The sequence below is a fragment of the Marmota flaviventris genome, chromosome 3 (assembly GCF_047511675.1).
Source record: "Marmota flaviventris isolate mMarFla1 chromosome 3, mMarFla1.hap1, whole genome shotgun sequence".
NCBI classification, from domain to species: Eukaryota; Metazoa; Chordata; class Mammalia; order Rodentia; family Sciuridae; genus Marmota; species Marmota flaviventris.
In genome coordinates, this window is record NC_092500.1 from 104,610,830 (window position 1) to 104,629,930 (window position 19,101).

The window sequence follows — 19,101 nt, forward strand, 5'->3', positions numbered from 1 at the left end:
TCCCTAAATATTATCTGCATTCTTAATGTTTTGCAGAGAAGACCACATGCATCTACTTCACATAATATCAAGTTTAAACTTTTATTGTCATCATAGCTATTAGAAGCTGGCTAAAATAGAATCCCTGGGGACAATTTACAAAATTCTCCTCAAGGGGAAAATCCAGGTACCCGGTCAAGATGATAGTTTATCTACAAAGCATGGAGGTTACAGGCAGATTGAAAAAGGAGGATAGAGGCAGAGAGGAACATAGGAAAAAAAAAAAGACAAATTTAGCCCCTTACCAGGAGATAGAATCAAGTGACTAAGGTGGCTCCCTTAAGCTATCTGTTTTTAAGAGACATATTTATAATAAAAATGTGTTTTATGGATTCATTTAACTTTGATATTACACAAAGTGTAGGTTTAAAAATAGTTTAAAGTTCTGGGTTGTGGTGTTCCCTTTAGTCCCAGCTTGGGAGGCCGACGCAGGAGCTTTGCTTGAGCCCAGGAGCAGGCCAGGCTGGGCAACATAGTGAGAATCCAACTCAAAATAAATAAAATTAACAGAGATGAATAGGAATGGGAACTCTTAATGCACAATATCAGCCTTACAGGATTAACAAACTAATAGATAATTAGTGCCCATTAAAATAATTGATCTGTGCTGGAAAGCCACACCTGTAACTCCAGCAACTTAGGAAGCTGAGGCAGGAGGATTGCAGGTTTGAGGACAGTCTGAGAAATTTAGGGAGTCCCTCAGCAACTTAGGGAGAACCTGTCCCAAAACAAAAAAAAAATAAGAAGCAGCTCAGTGGTAAGGCACCCTGTGTTCAATTTCCATTACCAAAATAATAATAACTGACGTGTAGGAATCTTCTAATTTAAAGATGATAAAGAATTTCTTGTAATGGTACCAAATAGAGCACTACAATGCCTATCAAAAGCATGACGCCTAGTAATGATATAACTTTATAGTTCCCAGAACAGACCGCGGACTTCATATTGGTTTCCTCATCTGATTGCTGCCTGTGTTTCCTTTGTACGTTCATGTTTCCGTGCTGCAACGTTCTAAGTCATTACCCAGGCTCCAGGAAATAACTACATCTGCACGCTCCTGTAAGACTCGTTTACTTTGTCACACACCTAAAAACCTTCCATTGTTTTACATATTTTCCTAGAATGGGAAGGGCAAGAGGTTTACGGAGCATTACCGCCCTGTCCCTCTTCTTATTATGTGAGTGGTCTAGGGCAAACGCTTTAGCGTCACTGAGTGTGAAGGTCTGGCCAGAGCGGCAAGGGCCCGGGCACGTGACTGGCACCGGGCGCTTTCTGGCCCTGGCAGTCTGGGATGCAGTCGGCGCTGACGTCCTGCTGTCTACCCACAAGCCTCCGGGCCCCAGTGCAAGCAGGAAGAAGACGTGCGGGCCCGGTGCCTGCTCTAGGGAGGTCGGGGCGCTTCCTGAGCAAAACGGGGACGCCGCCCAGGCCTTCTGATGCTTGTAGACTGAAGACCATGCGACACTCGCACCCAGGGCCGAAAAAGAGACTGCCCCATCCCCCGATTTAAGTCCTAAACTGCTACCAGTGCTTCCGGCTGCAGACCCTCGTGGACTAGGGCGCGCTTCCCTGACAGCTGTCGGACAGAGACAGCCAAGAAAGCTCTGAGTCGTTACGCTTTTTCCTGGTCTTCTTAACTAGATACTCGTTTGTGCCAGTCCGAGGAGTACCACATGGTGTTTAATAAGTGTTATCTAATAAGTATCAAAGAACACGCACAACTACAGTTTTGCCTCAGGACCAACCCTAACCCGCCCCCCTGACTTCTAGTTTCATTTGCATTCCAGCCCTTTCGCATCATTCTTTCCTGACCCTTTGCCTTATCGCCCGCGGTCTCCTGTCTGGTCTAGACACTCTCGCGCCGTTCGCTCTGCAGGTTCTAGCTCCCGCCTCTCTCCTCCCTGGGCTGACGAGCCTCTTCCTCCTTTCGCCCCCTGTACCCCAAACCTGGGACTGCATTTCCCGGCAGGCGCCGCGGCGCGCGGCCAATGAGGGGCTGAGGATTTGGCGGCGGCGGCGCCCCGAGAGTCGGGGGTGGGGGGGCTTTGTGCGCGGCGGCGGCGACGGCGGCGGGAGCGGGCAGCGGGAGCGGGCGGCAGCGGCCAGCACGGAGGCGGAGGCCGAGGGGGCTGTGCACAGGTCGCTGCGGACAGGCGTGAGAATTCTGAGTGGAACTCGAGGACCCTGCTGCCCCGGTTGGACCGCCCGCCACAGCTCCTCTCTGGCACCAGTGGCTGCTCGACGATCCCTGTCCCGCCACTTCCCCTTCCCACCCACCTCCCGCAGCCTTCCTCCTCCCTTCAGCGTGCCCGGCCCGGTCCGGCCGTGGCAGTCCTCGGTGCCGGCCGCCATGGCAGAGGCGTCCGGCGCGGGGGAAATCTAGTCCGGGGATTTCATGCGGCCTAGCTTGGTTCCGTCTCCTCCCCCCGCGGCCCCGGCAGCTGTCGGCACCCCAGCCCCATTCCGGGCCTCCGTGTCTCTCCTGTGATCGTACTGACACAGGGGTTAGAATGGAACAAACTGAAGGTAAAGTAAGTGTGTGTGTGTGTGTGTGTGTGTGTGTGTGTGTTGCACGGAAGTGCCGAGGACGGAAAGATGGGGTGGGGGCTATCTAAGGATGGGGCACCAGTAGGGATAGAGACTCAGGAATGGGAGGAGAAGCGGGTGGCCTGAAAGGGTTCAAGGGTAGTCTAGAAGGAAGAGCAGATGGCAGGATGAGGGGTGTGGAGGGAATTGGGGGGTGGGGCAGGGGAGGTAGGATTGGGATTAGGGATGTAGTGGCGCTGAGCTGAGAATTGGGAGTAAAGGTAGGATGGGGGCGGGGATAAAGATAGGAACCGGGGAGGGGCAGAGAAAGAAGAGTTAGATTTGGAGAAGATTAGAGACCCGAGTGGACTACGAAATAGGGAGGTCTGGGGGTGTAGTGTGGGAACTAGAAGAGGCTGGGGGAAAGGGATGGAATTTGATGGGGAAATGGGGCATCTTATGGGAATCAAGGGAGAAATAAGAAAATGAAGTGGTTTAGAAAAAGGGATGAGAAATGATTGAGACAGAATGCAATAGGAGGATAGGAAATAGACGCAGGAAACTGGAAGACATAGGATTGGATTAGAGAAGGAAATTAACTGAATGTTGGAAGGGATGAGAACGATCCACCAAGCGTCACATAGTGGGAGGAAAAGGGAAGGGGGTTGTTAAAGTGTTAGAAAGGAAAGCCTTTTGTTCCTATATTTGTGTGTATTCTGTGCCTATTTCAAGGCTATAGAATAGAGAAGCTAGTGGTTATGGGGTTGTGATTGTTGTGAAATGGGGGAGGTGTGGGTGTTACTGTTTTGAGGGAAGAGGAGATGTGTTTGTGTTATGGTAAGGAGACAGGGAGAGACATGGCCATAATATGATGATTTTGGTGAGAGAGTGAGGACTATTCAGATTTAAAGGGGGCAGGGGCAGCCATGTTTGCTGCCAGGCACTGCAGTGTAAATAAATTCCTTTTTCTTTCCGACATCAATGTAAATCTGGAAGGGGCCAGCTCACATTGTTAACCCCCCTTCTTTCTATTCATGAACTCTTTTCCCTTACCTCTTGGATCATTTACAGTTATTCATAACCAGCAAAGGAGGTAGTGATGTTTTCCATCTTGTGTGTTTTGCTGCCCACCCCCTTCCCTTTTCTGGTTGCAAACAAGACATACTGATGAATTGCAGTGTAAAATTTAACCCTTTTTGTAAATTTGAAACTAGATTTTTACTAGTTGAAGGAATCATTACTACCGTCATATTTCAGACATGATCGTGAAAAGTCCTTTGAATATTGATTGGTTTCAGAAGCCTTAGAAGCGGTCTACATGTTTTCTGCAATTCTTTAAGTAAACAAGGAAATTGCGTTGGTTTTTTTTTTTTTACTTGGGGCTGTGCGCTTGGCAAAACACTGTGTGTGGGTAAGAAGGGCTAGGGAGATCCACTTGTGATAGATTATTTGCTTGCTATATTTTGAATGTTGAAAAATAAGAATGTCTGTATTTTAAAAGGGTATTTCTGATAGCTATCAAAGGATAGGTGTGTTAAGAATAGTGATTTCTATTTTTTAAAAATAAACTCTTTTCCTCAACTCCTCCCTTTGCCTTCATGCTGCTATCTCAATGTAGTCTCCAAATGCCAGTTCAGCACAGTGCAATGATCTATGAAGTAGGCAGGCAGTTATTAGAGCCTCATTGAGTTGCCAGTTTCTTTTCTTTTATTTTTTTTTTCTTTCTTTTTTTGATGGGAAGTTCTGGTAACTCTCATGAAAGATAAGGTAATTCTAATGTATTCAAATGTAACTACTGTTGTGATTAGAAGTTGTTGCTTCTCTAAAGATTTAAATCCTGACAAATTTATAGTAGATCAATTAGTATGAGGTGGAGCCTATTTTATTTTCATATTGAAAAGATTAAAAAGTGTTCATGACCTTTTGCTTTTGATTTATAATTGTAATTGAGGTAATCAAAACTTTAACCCATCACATTGATGGTCAGATTGTTCTCTGGTACCTGGAAGTTCTATTAAAATTGTAATATGATGGACTGAATCCAATTCTACTACATATTGATTTAATCTATTTTAATAGTAATGTCCTCTCAGTTGTTTTGGAGAAGTTTCGGATGTGTTCTTGGTTTGTTGGGAAAATTAAAATGAATGTTGTTAAAGTGGTACTTTCTGAGAGTACTGTGTTCATAGCATAAAGCCTGAATTTTTTGAAATTCTTTGAAGATAAGTTCCATTCTAAAAGGCCATTCAGCATGTTTTTTTTTTTAATTTATGTTCATGGAGATTTCTTATTTGTGTTTCCCATTTGATTGACATTATTTTTTTAACTTTTAAAATTTTTTTAGATGTAGATGGACACAATATCTTTATTTATTTTTATGTGGTGCTGAGGATCGAATCTAGGGCCTTACACTTGAAAGGCAGGCGCTCTACCACTGAGCTACAGCCCCAGCCCCCTTGATTGGCGTTATTTATAATTAAGTTTGCAAATTATGTGCATGAACTATCAATGCCATACTTTTTAAGAAAATAAGCAATCATTGCATGTTAAAATGAAATTTAAAAAAACACATGAAACTTAAATGAGCCATCATGAATATTCTGGTTCCTTGCCCAGGTATCCATTCAATGAAGAAGGCTACTCAAGTCAGATAACAACAGAAACCCAAACTTTGCTCTAATTTTTTTGATCATCAGCCCACCTGTGTATTTTTTATTTTTTTTTTTAACTGTAAATTAACCAATGTGCTCTAGTATGCTGATCAGATTGAATGAGTTTTGGATAGAGGAAACTAATATTGATGAACATTGAATTAACTTTCAGATCTGATAATAATCATAGCTGGTAACATTTGTCCTCTTACAGTGATTTCCTTTTATCCTCCTGATGGTTGTATGAGCTTAATACTTTTAACCCATTTTTACAGATGGAGAAGCTGAGGTTAAGTAATTAAATAACATTGAAACATTTAAAAATTCTTTGAAGACTGGTTCCATCCTAAAAGACCATTCATGGTCGTTTTGTTATTTTTTGGAATGTCAGCAAAGCAAGTATTTGAACACAGGTATAGAACCTGGATCAGCAAACCTAAGAAATTTATTTTTAAAAACCATAAAAATAGTATGTTTGTTACTTTCAACATTTTCAAGAAATTTAAAAAATAGCAGCCCTGATTACTACTTTAACTATTTTGAAGTTTTTTGTTTCTCCATCTAGAGAATTTCCATGCACTTATTTGTGTATTTCTCTTGAAGTACATACTATCTGCATTTTGCTTTTTTGTTTTAATAGGATGTCTGGGACATCTTTTAAAATTGGCATACGTGGACCTACAGCTTTTTATAAAGGGTCATATAGTATTTAATTATTTGGAATATTAACATTTAGGTTGCTAACATGTTTTTGCTATTATAAGTAATATAGCTGAATCTGAATTACATTCCTGTCTGTTCAAATGGAAGAGAGATAATACACTATCTTATTTTTCAAAAGAGAAAACTGAATCTTATAAAAGTTAAACCCAAGGCTTTGGTAACCTGTTACTTGGGTCTTTATACCACACCACATTATTTTACTGTGAAAGTATTTGAGTTGTCTATGAAAGCTCAAGATGAAGGGGCATATTTCAAAGTTAGTATAATTAGTTTGAGGAAAGTAAGTTGCAGTGAAGCAAGGGATCTTGCTTTATTTTTTTCATACTTTGTTCATCAGGCACATATAACATATACACAATATTTTTACATGAATAAATGAATTGTGTTCAAGTTATCTTGGAGTTTGTAATAAAGTGGTTTTTGTCAGAATTTTTCCTGTTTCAATACAGTTGTCAGTGACATAGCAGTGAACTGAATTAGAAAACAAAATTTAATCGTGATCCTAGAAAGAAAATTGTGACACCGATAAGTTTTTTAAAATGAGCTAAAAATGCCTCATTGAAAACAAATTTAGGGATGAATGGGCTTCTGGCTCAGTGGTAGAGTGCTTGTCTAGTACATGTAGGCACTGTGTTCAATTCTAAGCACCACATTAAAAAAATAATAATAAGGGGCTGGGGTTGTGGCTCAGAGTTAGAGCGCTCACCTAGCACTTGCGAGGCCCTGGGTTCGATCCTCAGCACCACATAAAAATAAATAAATAAAGATATTATGTCCAACTAAAAATAAATATTAAAATAATAATAATAAAGATATTGTGTTCATTTACACAACTTAAAAATTATAAAAAGGTAACAAGTTTAAAAAAAGCTTAGCATATAATGTTGATTACTTTGCTTAGTTTTAAATTATTTTTGCCTATCAAGAAGAAAATAGAGCTGGGCATGGTGGCGCATGCCTGTAATCCCAGTGGCGCAGGAGGATTTGGAGTTCAAAGCCAGCCTCAGCAAAAGCAAGGTGCTGAGCAACTCAGTGAGACCCTGTCTCTAAATAAAATACAAAATAAGGCTGGGGATGTGGCTCAGTGGTCATGTTCAATCCCCAGTCCACCCCCCAAAAAAGAAGAAAACAGGTTACCATGGATGCTTACTCATTGGTTTTATTTTATTTTTAAAAAATATTTATTTTTTAGTTGTAGTTGGATACAGTACCTTTATTTCACTTATTTATTTTTATGTGGTACTGAGGATCGAACTCAGCATGTTGCATGTGTGAGGCAAACGCTCTACCGCTGAGCCACAACCCCAGCCCTGGTTTTATTTATTTATTTTTTTAAACAGCAACAACAACAAAATAGTCTTGTATTGTAGACACTGAAGAAATTAAAATTATTAAAGTTTTTTTAGAATTTGGTATCTATCCATAAAATCTGTTTCTCAGTGCAATACTGTTTTTATTGTTCCTTTAGGAAAAAATCAGTCTATTTTTTTTTTTAAGAAGACACTAATATGACTTTTGTTGTTGTTGTTGTTAATAAACAACATACCCAGCATTTGAGTTTTGAAATAAATGGCAAGCTTTCCTTCTGCTGGCTAATTTTTTTATCAATATTAATAAGGGTAAATTTAAGGAATAGATTATGCTAAGACTACTATGTGTACACACACACACACACACACACATACATTTTTTATTTGTCAATGGATCTTTGTTTTATTTATTTATACGTAGTGCTGAGAATCAAACCCAGTGCCTCACATGTTAGGCAAAAGCTCTACCAATGAGCTACAACCCCAGCCCCACCTAATATTTTTTTAAAACATACAGTATGGTTTTTATTTTTACTGTTGATCTTGGTAAGTACTTAATAAATAAATACTCTGAACACTTCTATAGTATGTTGTGCCTGCTAGTACGGCATGAAAAGAATGTAAAAGCCATAAAATTTTAAATACTGTGAATTTAGAGAATGTTCAGTTTTTACATGATGTGTTTTGTTATTCCTAAAGACATGCTTATCAACAAGATTTTGAATTTAAAAAGCTCTTTGAAAAAGAATTTTTGGCTTATTTTAAAATTTCAGATATGGATCTTAATCATCATAGAGTATGTTGAGAAAATGAATAGGAAAATGAAAAAGAATTTACATACATATAGTTTCTGTTTTAACCATATGTAACACTGAAAACATTACTTAACATCTTACATTTTACATGGAATTTTCTGAGATATTGATAAAATTCTCTCATAATAACTCAAGTTTTTTAGTTTATTTTAATGAAATTGAAAAGCACAGTGTTTAACTCAATAATGGATGAAACAGACTTGAGGGACTTGTCAGGCCAAAGAGACTGTCATATATATAAGTTTTTACATTACTTAAAATTTTTTTAAAAGAATATGTGTCCTTTTTCTTCATAGCTTGTGTTTTTATTTTAATAGATAACTAAACATTAAGTAATAAGTATTTTTCTACCATAGGGCATGTTTTTTCTTACTTGGTTACGAATTATATGTGTACTTTCTAAAATATATAGGTAGACATTTTAAATTTATGAAGTGGGTAGCTTCCTGGGATCTCATGGATGAACAAAATTTATCAAATTGATCTGATGTTAAGAGCACATGGAGACTTGCCTCGTGGCATTTTGGCCATTGCCAAGATAATATTGTGTTTGTAAGTCTTGCGTTACCTAAGCTCTCTTAAATGTAGACTCTAATGAAAGCCGTATGCAAAAAACAAACACAAATAAAAAATAGGCATTTTACAACCTTTTTGAAGTTGTTTAACATAACATTAATAAAGAAATGCATTTTAAGACCCAAATGTTCAGTATAAACAAATAATGAGAAAATGAACATTGTGTAACTATCACTTGGGTAATAAGTCCTTTAAGCAAACCTGCATAGGCATCTTGTTGGTTCAGTTTGTCCTGCCTTGGTGGCAGTAGGACTTTGGGGATAAAAGTATGCTAATGTTCTATTTTTCTTTTTAATCATAAGGATCTGAAAAATTCATAACCACAAAGGGTCAGCAAATATAAAAATGGAATAACCAGTTTTAAGGATTATCTTTATTATTGTTATTTGTGGTGCTAAGGATCAAACCCAGGACCTCTTATGTGCTAAGCCATGCTGTAGCACTGAGCTATACCCGCAAACTCATAAATAGTATAACAAGTTTATAATTGTTACTGCCAAATGAATATCTGGGTAATTTTTTAAAAGCAGCTTCCTAACATTGTAGATACTTAGTAATTTGAAATCTAAGTGCTTTAATTATGAATGTGGAATAAAACATAATACTGAGTCCCAGAAGAAAGTTCTTTTTTTTTTTCTTTCTTGATATTATAATGAGATTGAACTCAGGGGCGCTAAACTATTAAGCTACATCTGCAGTCCATGTATATATATATTTATATATATGTCCATATACATATATGTATGTGTGTGTGTGTATATATATATATCTTTTTTTTTTAATTTAGAGACAGAGGGTCACACTTAGGTGCTTAGGACTTCACTAAGTTGCTGAGGCTAGCTTTGTCCCTTTTTTTTTTTTTTTTTGGTACCAGTGATTGAACCCAAGGGAGATTAACCACTGAGCCATCTCCCCAGTGTTTTTAAATTTTTACTTTGGGACAGGGTCTCGATAAGTTGCTTAGAGCCTGGCAGTGTTGCTGAGGCTGACCTTGAACTTGGAATCATCCTGCCTCAGCCTTCCAAGTCTTTGGAATTAACAGCCACGCACCACCATAGCTGGCCCATGGTGCCTCTTGAATCTTCCCTTTCCTATAATTTGGCTGGGTGAATCAATTTTCTTTTGAGCTTGGGAAAATTTCTGGATTGTGTGTGCTTTTCTGACCTTCTAGATGGCTTTTTTACATGTTTAGAAAAGTTAATGTTGACTTTCAAGGATTATAATAGCAGAAAATGTTGAATGCTTTTTTCCCCCCTTTCACTACCAGCTCAATACAGTATTTCATAAACCTCTACAATATAGACTTTGAGAAGGACATTTTTATAATTCTTCTGCATGTGTAAATTAAAATTTTATTTGGTTATTATAATTTTGTCACTTTAAACTATCCTCTCTTTATAATTGCTGCAGGATCATCTAAATGCATTTTTAAAATTTATTTATTTTCAAAAATATTTTTTTTAGTTGTAAATGGTCATAGTATCTTTACTTTTTATTTTTATGTGGTGCTGAGGATCAAACCTGGTGCCTCACACATGCAAGGCAGGTGCTCTACCACTGAGCTATAGCCCTAGCCATCCAAATGCATTTTATAATGTAGTATTTTACATTAGATTGGGGTTAAGAAACTTCTTTCTTTGCTCTACTGTATCTTTGAATTCTTTTCTGTTATGTAATAGAATTTTTTTTATTTACACTTCTACTGAAGTTTAAATATGTTCCTTGTTAATTTCTCCCCAGCAAAGATGATAGATAATGATTTTAAATCTTTTTAGATGGACATGTGTTGAATTTTCTTATATGTAAGAAAGCTCTATTTGATAATTATTTTAAAAAACATAAATTTGGTTTTGTGTAGGAAGTAGAGTTAATAGACTTTTAGTTACCTTATGGTTTCTGTGTTGCTCCCACCTATACCATTAAGACTTGATCATTAGAATTTATCTTATTGGTTAATAAAATTAAGGTGTTTAGGTGAATATTCATGTGTATGCATATGTATTCACACATATGCACACATACACATAAAACTTCTGAGAAATGCTGATGGTCCCATTTTCATTTTTTGGTTGGAAACTTGAATTTTTCTAAAGTGGGTACTAGGTTTTAAAATAACATTTGTTATATTTAAGTTATTAAAAGATTATTTTATATAGAAATGGAAAATCAGTAAGATATAAAGAAAATTAAAATCACCTGAAACCCTCTCAACTGGAACTACTATTAATATTTTGTTGTATATCCTTCCAGTAGTTTTTCTTATCTATGTATATATTTTCTTTTACAAAATTAAAATTATATAATCATAATATTTTATAACATGTTTCATTGTTTAAAATACTATGAAATAATATGTTTTGAGATTGCATTTGTAAAAACTGACATATAGGGGCTTAGGTTGTAGCTCAGTGTTAGAGTGCTTGCCTAGCACATAGGAGGCACTGGGTTTGATCCTCTGTACCACATAAAAGTAAATAAAATAGGGGCTGTGGTTTTGGCTTAGTGGCAGAGGCATTGCACATGTGAGGCATTGAATTCAATCCTCAGCACCACATAAAAATAAACATTTTTTCGGGAGGCTGAGACAGGAGAATTATGAGTTCAAAGCCAGCCTCAGCAATGGCCCTTAGCAACTCAGTGAGACCCTGTCTCTAAATAAAATACAAAATAAGGCTGGGGATGTGGTTCAGTGGTTGAGTGCCCCTGAGTTCAATCCCTAATACCAAAAAAATAAATAAATAAAATAAAAAATTAATTAAATTAAATAAAGATATTTTTAAAGTAAATAAATGTATTTAAAAAAACAAAAACACTGATATAATTTCTTTATATTGGTATTCTATAATCTGTTTATCATTTTTCTATTGATAGTATTAGGCACTTTATAATTTTTGCATACGGCAATTTTATCAACATACTTTTACATTAAAAAAAAATCTAACACTTGATTGTTTTATTACAATAAATTCCTAGAACCAGAATTGCTTAAAAGATACATGAACATTTCAAAAGCTTTTCATACATATTTCCAAATTGCTGTCCAAGAAAAGTTTTTTAAAATACAGGTTCAGTTTCCCTATGCCAAATGCTTGAGGTCAGAAGTGTTTCACATTTTTCGGATTTTGGAATATTTGCATGTACATGGTGAGATATGTTGAGGATAAGACCTAAGTCTTAACACAGAATTCATTTATGTTTTATATGTACCTCATACATATAGCCCAAATGGTTTTTTGTTAATGTTTTGTTTTTTGTGGTACTGGGAGTGGAATCCAGGGACTTGCACATGCTAAGCATGAGTTCCAACACTGATCTATGTCCCTTGCCCTAAAGGTAATTTTATATAATATGTTTGGTTGCACCTGTATTTTGAATACAACCTGTTCTACATGAAGTCAGGTGTGGAATTTTCCACTTCTGGCTTTAGGTCAGTACTAATAAAGTTTTAGATTTTGGAGCATTTTGGATTTCAAAATTTTTGGATTAAGAATGTTAACCTGGCCTGGTGCAATAGCACATGCCTATAATCCTAGCAATATGGGAGGCTCAGACAGGAGGATCTCAAGTTCAAAGCTAGCCTCAGAAATTTAGAAGGGGCCTAAGAAGCTTAGTGAGATCTTGTTTCAAAATTAAAAAAAAAAAAAAAGGTGGGGAGTGGGTCCTGAGGATGTGGCTCAGTGGTGCTTAACTGGGTTCAATCTCTAGTACCAAAAAAAAAAAAAAAAGTTCAACCTGTATTTAAAATTTTTTAAAATATTTTTTTTAGTCATACATGGACCCAATATCTTTATTTTGTTTATTTTTATGTGGTGCTGAGGATAGAACCCAGTGCCTCACTTGTGTGAGGCAAGTGCTCTGCCACTGACCTACAACCCCAGTCTTCAACCTGTAATACTTCATTGAGTTATAATTCACTTTCCATACAGTTACCCATTTAAAATATATAACTCACTGGGATTTAGTATAGTTACAGAATTGTATAACCATCAGCACAGTCCATTTTAGAATATTTCTAGAAAAGTTTAACCCTAATTAAATTCCTGATAATATTAAAGTCTTTGTTTTAAGAACTGCAAGTTATTTATATGCACCCAGGGCCTTGCACATGGTAGAAGAGTGCTTTACCACTGAGCTACATCTCCAGCACTGCTTCCCCCTCCTGAACCCCTGCCACTTTTTTTTTGAAGACAGGGTCTCCCTAAGTTACTGAGGCTGGCCTCTAACTTGTGATCTTCCTGCCTCAGTCTCCTGAGTGGGTAGAGTAACAAGTATGTGTCATACTCTGGGCTATTCATAGCTATATTCTGTAGCTATTTTTTGTACTACACTTTAGTACACTTTTGTATTAAAGTATAGTACAAAAAGGCACAGTGGCACACACCTGTAATTCCAGCTTCTTGGGAGGCTGAGGCAGAAGGATTGCTTGAGCCCAGAAGTTGGAGACCAGCCTGAGGCAACATAGTAAGACCCGTCTCAGAAAAAATATTACAGGTCAAAGTACACAAGAACATGTTCAGTACACAAGAACATGTGTGACACATACTTTAAATACATTTATGAGTGAGATGTTAGAAAATTCTTAGAAAAAAAGATACCCATATGTCCTGTATTAAGAAAACCTGATATGCAAGTAAAAATTTTTATCTTATGAAGCAGTGTATGCAGTAGCTTTTTAAATTACAAAATAATTTTCTTGTCCAGTCAAGATATCTTTACTGAAAGAACTTGTATGTGGCTTACAATAAGTTTTTTTTAAAAAAAATTCAAGTTTGTGGGCTGGGGATGTGGCTCAAGCGGTACTGCGCTCACCTGGCATGAGTGCTGCCCGGGTTCGATCCCCAGCACCACATACAAAGATGTTGTGTCCGCCAAATACTAAAAAATAAATATTAAATTCTCTCTCTCTCACTCTCTCTTTAAAAAAAAATCAAGTTTGATTTTGAAATACTTTAGAAAATGTCTTCTACCTATATTTCACTGTAGTGGACTTGGCATCTTATTAAAGTATGGCTTTCTTTTAATCAAGAGAAGTTTGCTTTGCTCTGACATTAACCCCTGAAAGTTGTACTATAGTTCTGTTTGTTTTAACCAGTTAGCATGACTATTTTTTTTTCTTTTTTTTTTTTAATTAGGTGGGCAGTGGAATGAGTTCTTCTACTTCACTTTATCATTGAGGATCAATATTCTCATCTGTAAATAGAGATGAAATTTATAGGAATTTGAATTGGAAGTGTTAAAATGGGCCAAGAATTGTACCAGGCATGTAATTGATAATAATAATAGTAAGTGTTTTGTTTCCAGAAGTGGAAATGTATACAGTGGGCATGGGAATATAGCTCAGTGTAGAGTGCTTTCCTAGCATGCTCAAAGAAGACTGGATTTGATCCCTAATGCCACCAAAAAAAAAAAAAAAAAAAAAAAGCTCTTTCTTGCATTTATGCATTTATTCTCTCTTTGTGTGTGGGGGGGGAGAGAGAGAGACAGACAGACATCCAAAAAATAAACTTGTATATATGGTCTATATGTTTATATTTAATAAATGAAGAAATAAACTTAGTTGCCTAACCTAAGTAAGTTTACTTTCTTACTTTCGTAGAAATTATAAGTTAAATGTTAACTAATGCTTGAAGAGCATCTTTGCATGGGTTATGTGGGTGTTTCTCAGTTGTAAAATAAATTCATGCTGGTACAAGTATGAACATGAAGTTAACTTTCCAGTCCAAATTTACTTCACTGTTGTTATTACAACTTTGTGGTGGCTCTAGCTACACCAAAGCTTAGGATTCTGATAAAACAAATGTATGTAAAATGATGTAAAATTTGAATATATGATATGAAGTTCAAATGTCCTTTTATTGCTTACTTTAAAAAATAATGAATACAATAGAACTTAAAATACTAAAAAGATAAAGCCGATGAACCAAAACAAAACAGAGCATCAACAAAAACAAACAAAAAACACCCAAAGTCGTTGTTATAGGAAATAAAATCTTAGTAAATTATAATTTTATATATGATAAATTGCTTAGTACCTTAAAATACACATAGTTTTATTGTATGTTCTATTTTTGCCTTGTGGAGAATGGAGACTCCAAGATAAAGTAAAATTCAACTATCTTGAAAATTTTAAGAACCAAGCTGGGCATGCTGGCACATGTGTGGGATCTCTGCAGCTCAGGAGGCTGAGGCAGGAAGATCACTAGTTTGAGGCCAGCCTCAGCAAATTAGTAAGTCCCTCAGCAACTTAGGGAGACACTGTCTCAAAAAAAAAAGACTGGGGAATGTAGCTTAATAGTAAAGCACCCCTGGGTTCAATCCCCAGTATATAAAGACAAAGCAAAAGTTTTTTTTTTTTTAAAGAATCAGTTTTAGAAACTATTTTTAATGTAAGAGTTTGTTGGGGGAAAGGGTAGGAAAATATGTGGATGAACTTGTTAGTTTACTAGATTTCTTAATGACTGGTACAAGATGACTGATAAAAGTTACTTAATTTGTAGTAATTTTCAGAGTGAGCCAGTACCCTTGCTGTAAGAGAACGGAAAATAACTTAATATACATTTTCTGTAAGTGGTAATACCATGTCTGTTGTTGTTGGGTGTGGTCAAGAACAAAGTGAAAACAGTTGAGGTTAAACCGGATAGATAAGGGAAACAGGGTGTTTTACTAGTAAGTTTTGTATTAGTATAAAGTAGTTCAGTAGTAATGTGGTTTAGTCAGGAAAAAATAAGAACTACAAAGCAACCTGAGATGTTTTGTAACTTAATGGAATCTTAGTTAAGTGAGAACTGTGATTGAATTTAGTGACAGGGTTTATGGTTAAATTTAGCAAGGTTTTGTTTTGTATCTTAACTAATGATGTTCCACTTGATGCAGGCTACTTCCTAATACAGGGTATTTTAACGTCTTTGACACATTTTTAGTGGAAAATTTTGATTGAAAGTTTCAGAAAATATTTGGGATGATAACACTAAAGTTGAACAGATTGTGGAGTAGTAGTTCAGTTATACTCTTAAAAATATTTTTGCTCTATTAGTAGTTTAAACTAAGAAAAAAAATTTAAAAATTAGAAGCAAATGTGCAACTTATCTAACACCTTGCTTAATCAGACAGTGGCATAAAGACAGTTACAGTGAATATGCTGATTTTATTCTTTAGGTTCTTATTTATGTATGTAAGCATTGGTTGTGAATTTAATTGTTTAATACTGCAAATTAAGGCTATTCTTAGATAATGTTAAAATAGTAGGTAAGTCTTAAAGTTAATTTTTTAAACCATGTATATTCTTGTCAAGCTATCCAGGAGGAATTGCAGCCCATCTTTCCATTGTTTGGGGTCATTTCAGATATCCTGGTCATGTGCTTTATACTTCCCTTATTGACTATAAATGAGAGCCCAGGGCTGGGATTGTGGCTCAGTAGTAGAGCGCTCACCTAGCTCATGCAAGGCCCTGGGTTCTATCCTCAGCACCACATAAAAATAAATAAATAAAATAAAGGTATTGTGTCCAACTACAACTAAAAAGTAAACAAACAAACAAATAAATAAATAAAAATGGGAGCCCAAATATGTTATAGCTGCTCAAAATATACAGCTATAATAGAGAAGCAGAGTGGGAATTAAAATTCAAATCAAATGACTATAATATCAGTGATTGGGTATGTACTGTTACTCAGTGGACATTTTATTTGTCCCTGGTTTTACGTGAGTTTTTCTTTCTTTCTTAAATTTTTTTTAGTTGTATATGGACTCAGTGCCTTTATTTGTTTTTATGTGGTGCTAGGATCGAACCCAGTGCCTCACTCTTGCAAGGCAAGTGCTCTACCACTGAGCTACAACTCCAACCCATGAGTTTTTCTTATTCTAGTATATAGATCTGATTGTTAAACTTCCTCTCATGTGATTTATTTCTTGCATCATAGTTATCAGTGGACCTTTTATTTTATTTATTTATTTATATGCAGTGCTAAGGATTGAACCCAGAGCCTCACACATGCCAGGCAAATGCTTTACCACTGAGCCACAACCCCAGCCCCTTTTCATAAGCTTTTTTAAGGATATTTTTGTAAGATCAAATTTGAAAAATAATGTAGGTCATCACTGTCTAATAAAAATTTCTAAAAAATATTTTTTAGTTGTAGTTGACACAATACCGTTATTTTTTTTTACTTAGTTTTTATGTGGTTCTGAGGATCGAACCCAGGGCATCACATGTGCTAGGCAAGCGCTCTACCACTGAGCCACAACCCCAGCCCCATGCCTAGTAAAATTTTCTGCAGTGATGGAAGTATTCTGCATGTTTGCTGACCAATACTAACCACATGTTGATATTTAATACCTGAAATATGGCTAGCACTATTAAGGATTATAATTTAATTTAATTTTGTTTAAATAGCCATATGTGGCTATCACGGATTTAGATGTTCCTAGTAAAAGAAAATAAAAGAAGAGACCTGGCACAGTGGTGCACGCTTATAATCCCAGCAGCTTGGGAGGCTGAAGCAGGAGGATTTTAAGTTTAAGGACAACCATAGCAACTTAGCAAGACCTGATCTAAATAAATAAATAAATAATTTAAAAAGGGCTGGGATGTAGCTGTGTGATAAAGTGCCCCTGGGTTCAATCCCCTGTAACAGGAAAAAATAAAATGAAATAATTAACGAAAGTGAACATATTGTTATATTCTTTGCTGTAGTGATTACCGTGTTTGTGTGTGTGTGTGTGTGTGAGAGAGAGAGAGAGAGAGATTGGATTTTTAAAATCTTATTTTTCCAAAATGCTCACTATCTCAGGGAATACAACTATTTACAGGAAACAACTTATTAGTAATAGTTATTTTTGAAAGCTAGAGTATTTTTTTAAATTATTTTAAATCAGTGTAGCTGTTAGCAGACTATAGAGTTCTGACCAACAAAATGATTTAAATGCAGAATGCATTGCCTTCATTTCAGTATATTTTGGTCTAGTTATGGTTAGATTATATTTAAGGTTTAAACTCTATATCACATGAAATACTTGATTGAACTATAAAGCCTTTTTACTATAGCCATACCTCAGAAACTTACGACGGAGCAAGCTCAAAAGGAAATAAAAATGTTGCCTGATGATGACTTCTATGCTTCTTTTTCCAACCTTCTATATGAATGACTTTGATTCCATTAGTCCTTTTAAATACCAGTCAGTGTAACATAATACCCTGTTATCACTATCTGAAATTTTTTTGTTTATTTTAGCTCCATGAGACCAGAATCTTATTTCTTTTGATTTCTCAGGACTTAGAAGATGGTCTGGTACGTGGCTGATGTCCAGTAATGGACCATGTCACAAAAAAACAGAAATAGGAGTCTATGAAGAATAAAATATATAACGTAGCATTGAGTCTGGAAATAGGCAAGGTGGGACTTAGCTTTTGATTGTCATGGTAGTGTTGGCATGGGTAATTCATGCTGGTTAGGTTAGAATGATTTTAGTATAGAAAAATTTCTCTGGGGAGCCAGACATGGTGGCACATGCCTGTAATCCCAATAATTCAGGAGGTTAGGGTAGAAAGATTTCAAGTTTGAAGCCAGCCTCAGCAATTTAGTGAGACCCTGTCTTTAAAAAAGGAAATTAAAAAGGCCTGGGATGTAGCTCAGTGGTAAAGCACTTCTGGTTCAATTTAAAAAAAAAAAAAAACTTGGGAACTCCAGTTTTTTGTTTTTTGTTTTGCCACATGATAAAAATGGAAAGGATTTTGTTTCTACCCAACTATTCGAGTTATATTTTTGAATAAATAATGATTTAACATGTGAACAAAAGCCTCTTTATTTAGGGAACTTGTACATTATTAATTTTAGAAAAATAAATTTCCACTTAGAGATTACCCATTAGAAAAAATGTTGGCTTAATAGAGATCTTTGGGATGGCTATGAGAGGCTTTGTTTTTAATTGTGACTATTATAGATTTAAACCAACAGACTTTTTAAAAACAATTCTTACTATATAGCTGTTTTATGACTATAGGATCTCCTTTCTACCTACGTATTTTTGTGAAAATCAGCTACAAAATCCATCATGGCCCAGAAATTTTGGTTGGCAAAAATTGAAAATTCTAAGTGTAATAAGTATTTTACTAGTAAGGACCCACTGCATTATCATCTCATGCATAGTTACAGCTTTACTGCCATTGTATTATTTGTATCAGGTCCATAACTAGAATGAAAGTAAACTCCTGAGCATGGAAAGCAGCAGTGACTGTGTCAGTGAAAAGAGAAAAAAATCATTTTTTATCCTTTCACATGTGTGAAAAGTGACAGTAGCCCCCTAGCAGTTATTAAATTTAAATGGCTCTTAGAGATCCAGGGACAAATTGTGGTCACATTAGCATATTTGTATCTATATGTAGGACTATTTAATGTTGTGATGGAGTAAGACTTCTTTTTAAAATGATATCTCTATTTTTAGGTCTTCTCCCTATTACATACC

At 36.2% G+C, this 19,101-nt stretch overlaps 1 protein-coding gene across 2 annotated transcripts in view; it reads left to right on the plus strand.

Annotated features, from left to right (window-relative positions):
- The first annotated feature begins 2,130 nt into the window (after positions 1–2,130).
- The window catches only part of Nsd3 (nuclear receptor binding SET domain protein 3), a 107,980-nt gene continuing 91,009 nt past the window's right edge, over positions 2,131–19,101 (plus strand). The window contains exon 1 of one of the 2 annotated variants that reach the window (XM_027939300.2): positions 2,131–2,565. The gene's annotated coding sequence lies outside the window, so the exon portion shown is untranslated. The remainder of the gene's footprint in view (positions 2,566–19,101) is intronic. The other variant, XM_027939299.2, reaches the window with a different exon arrangement.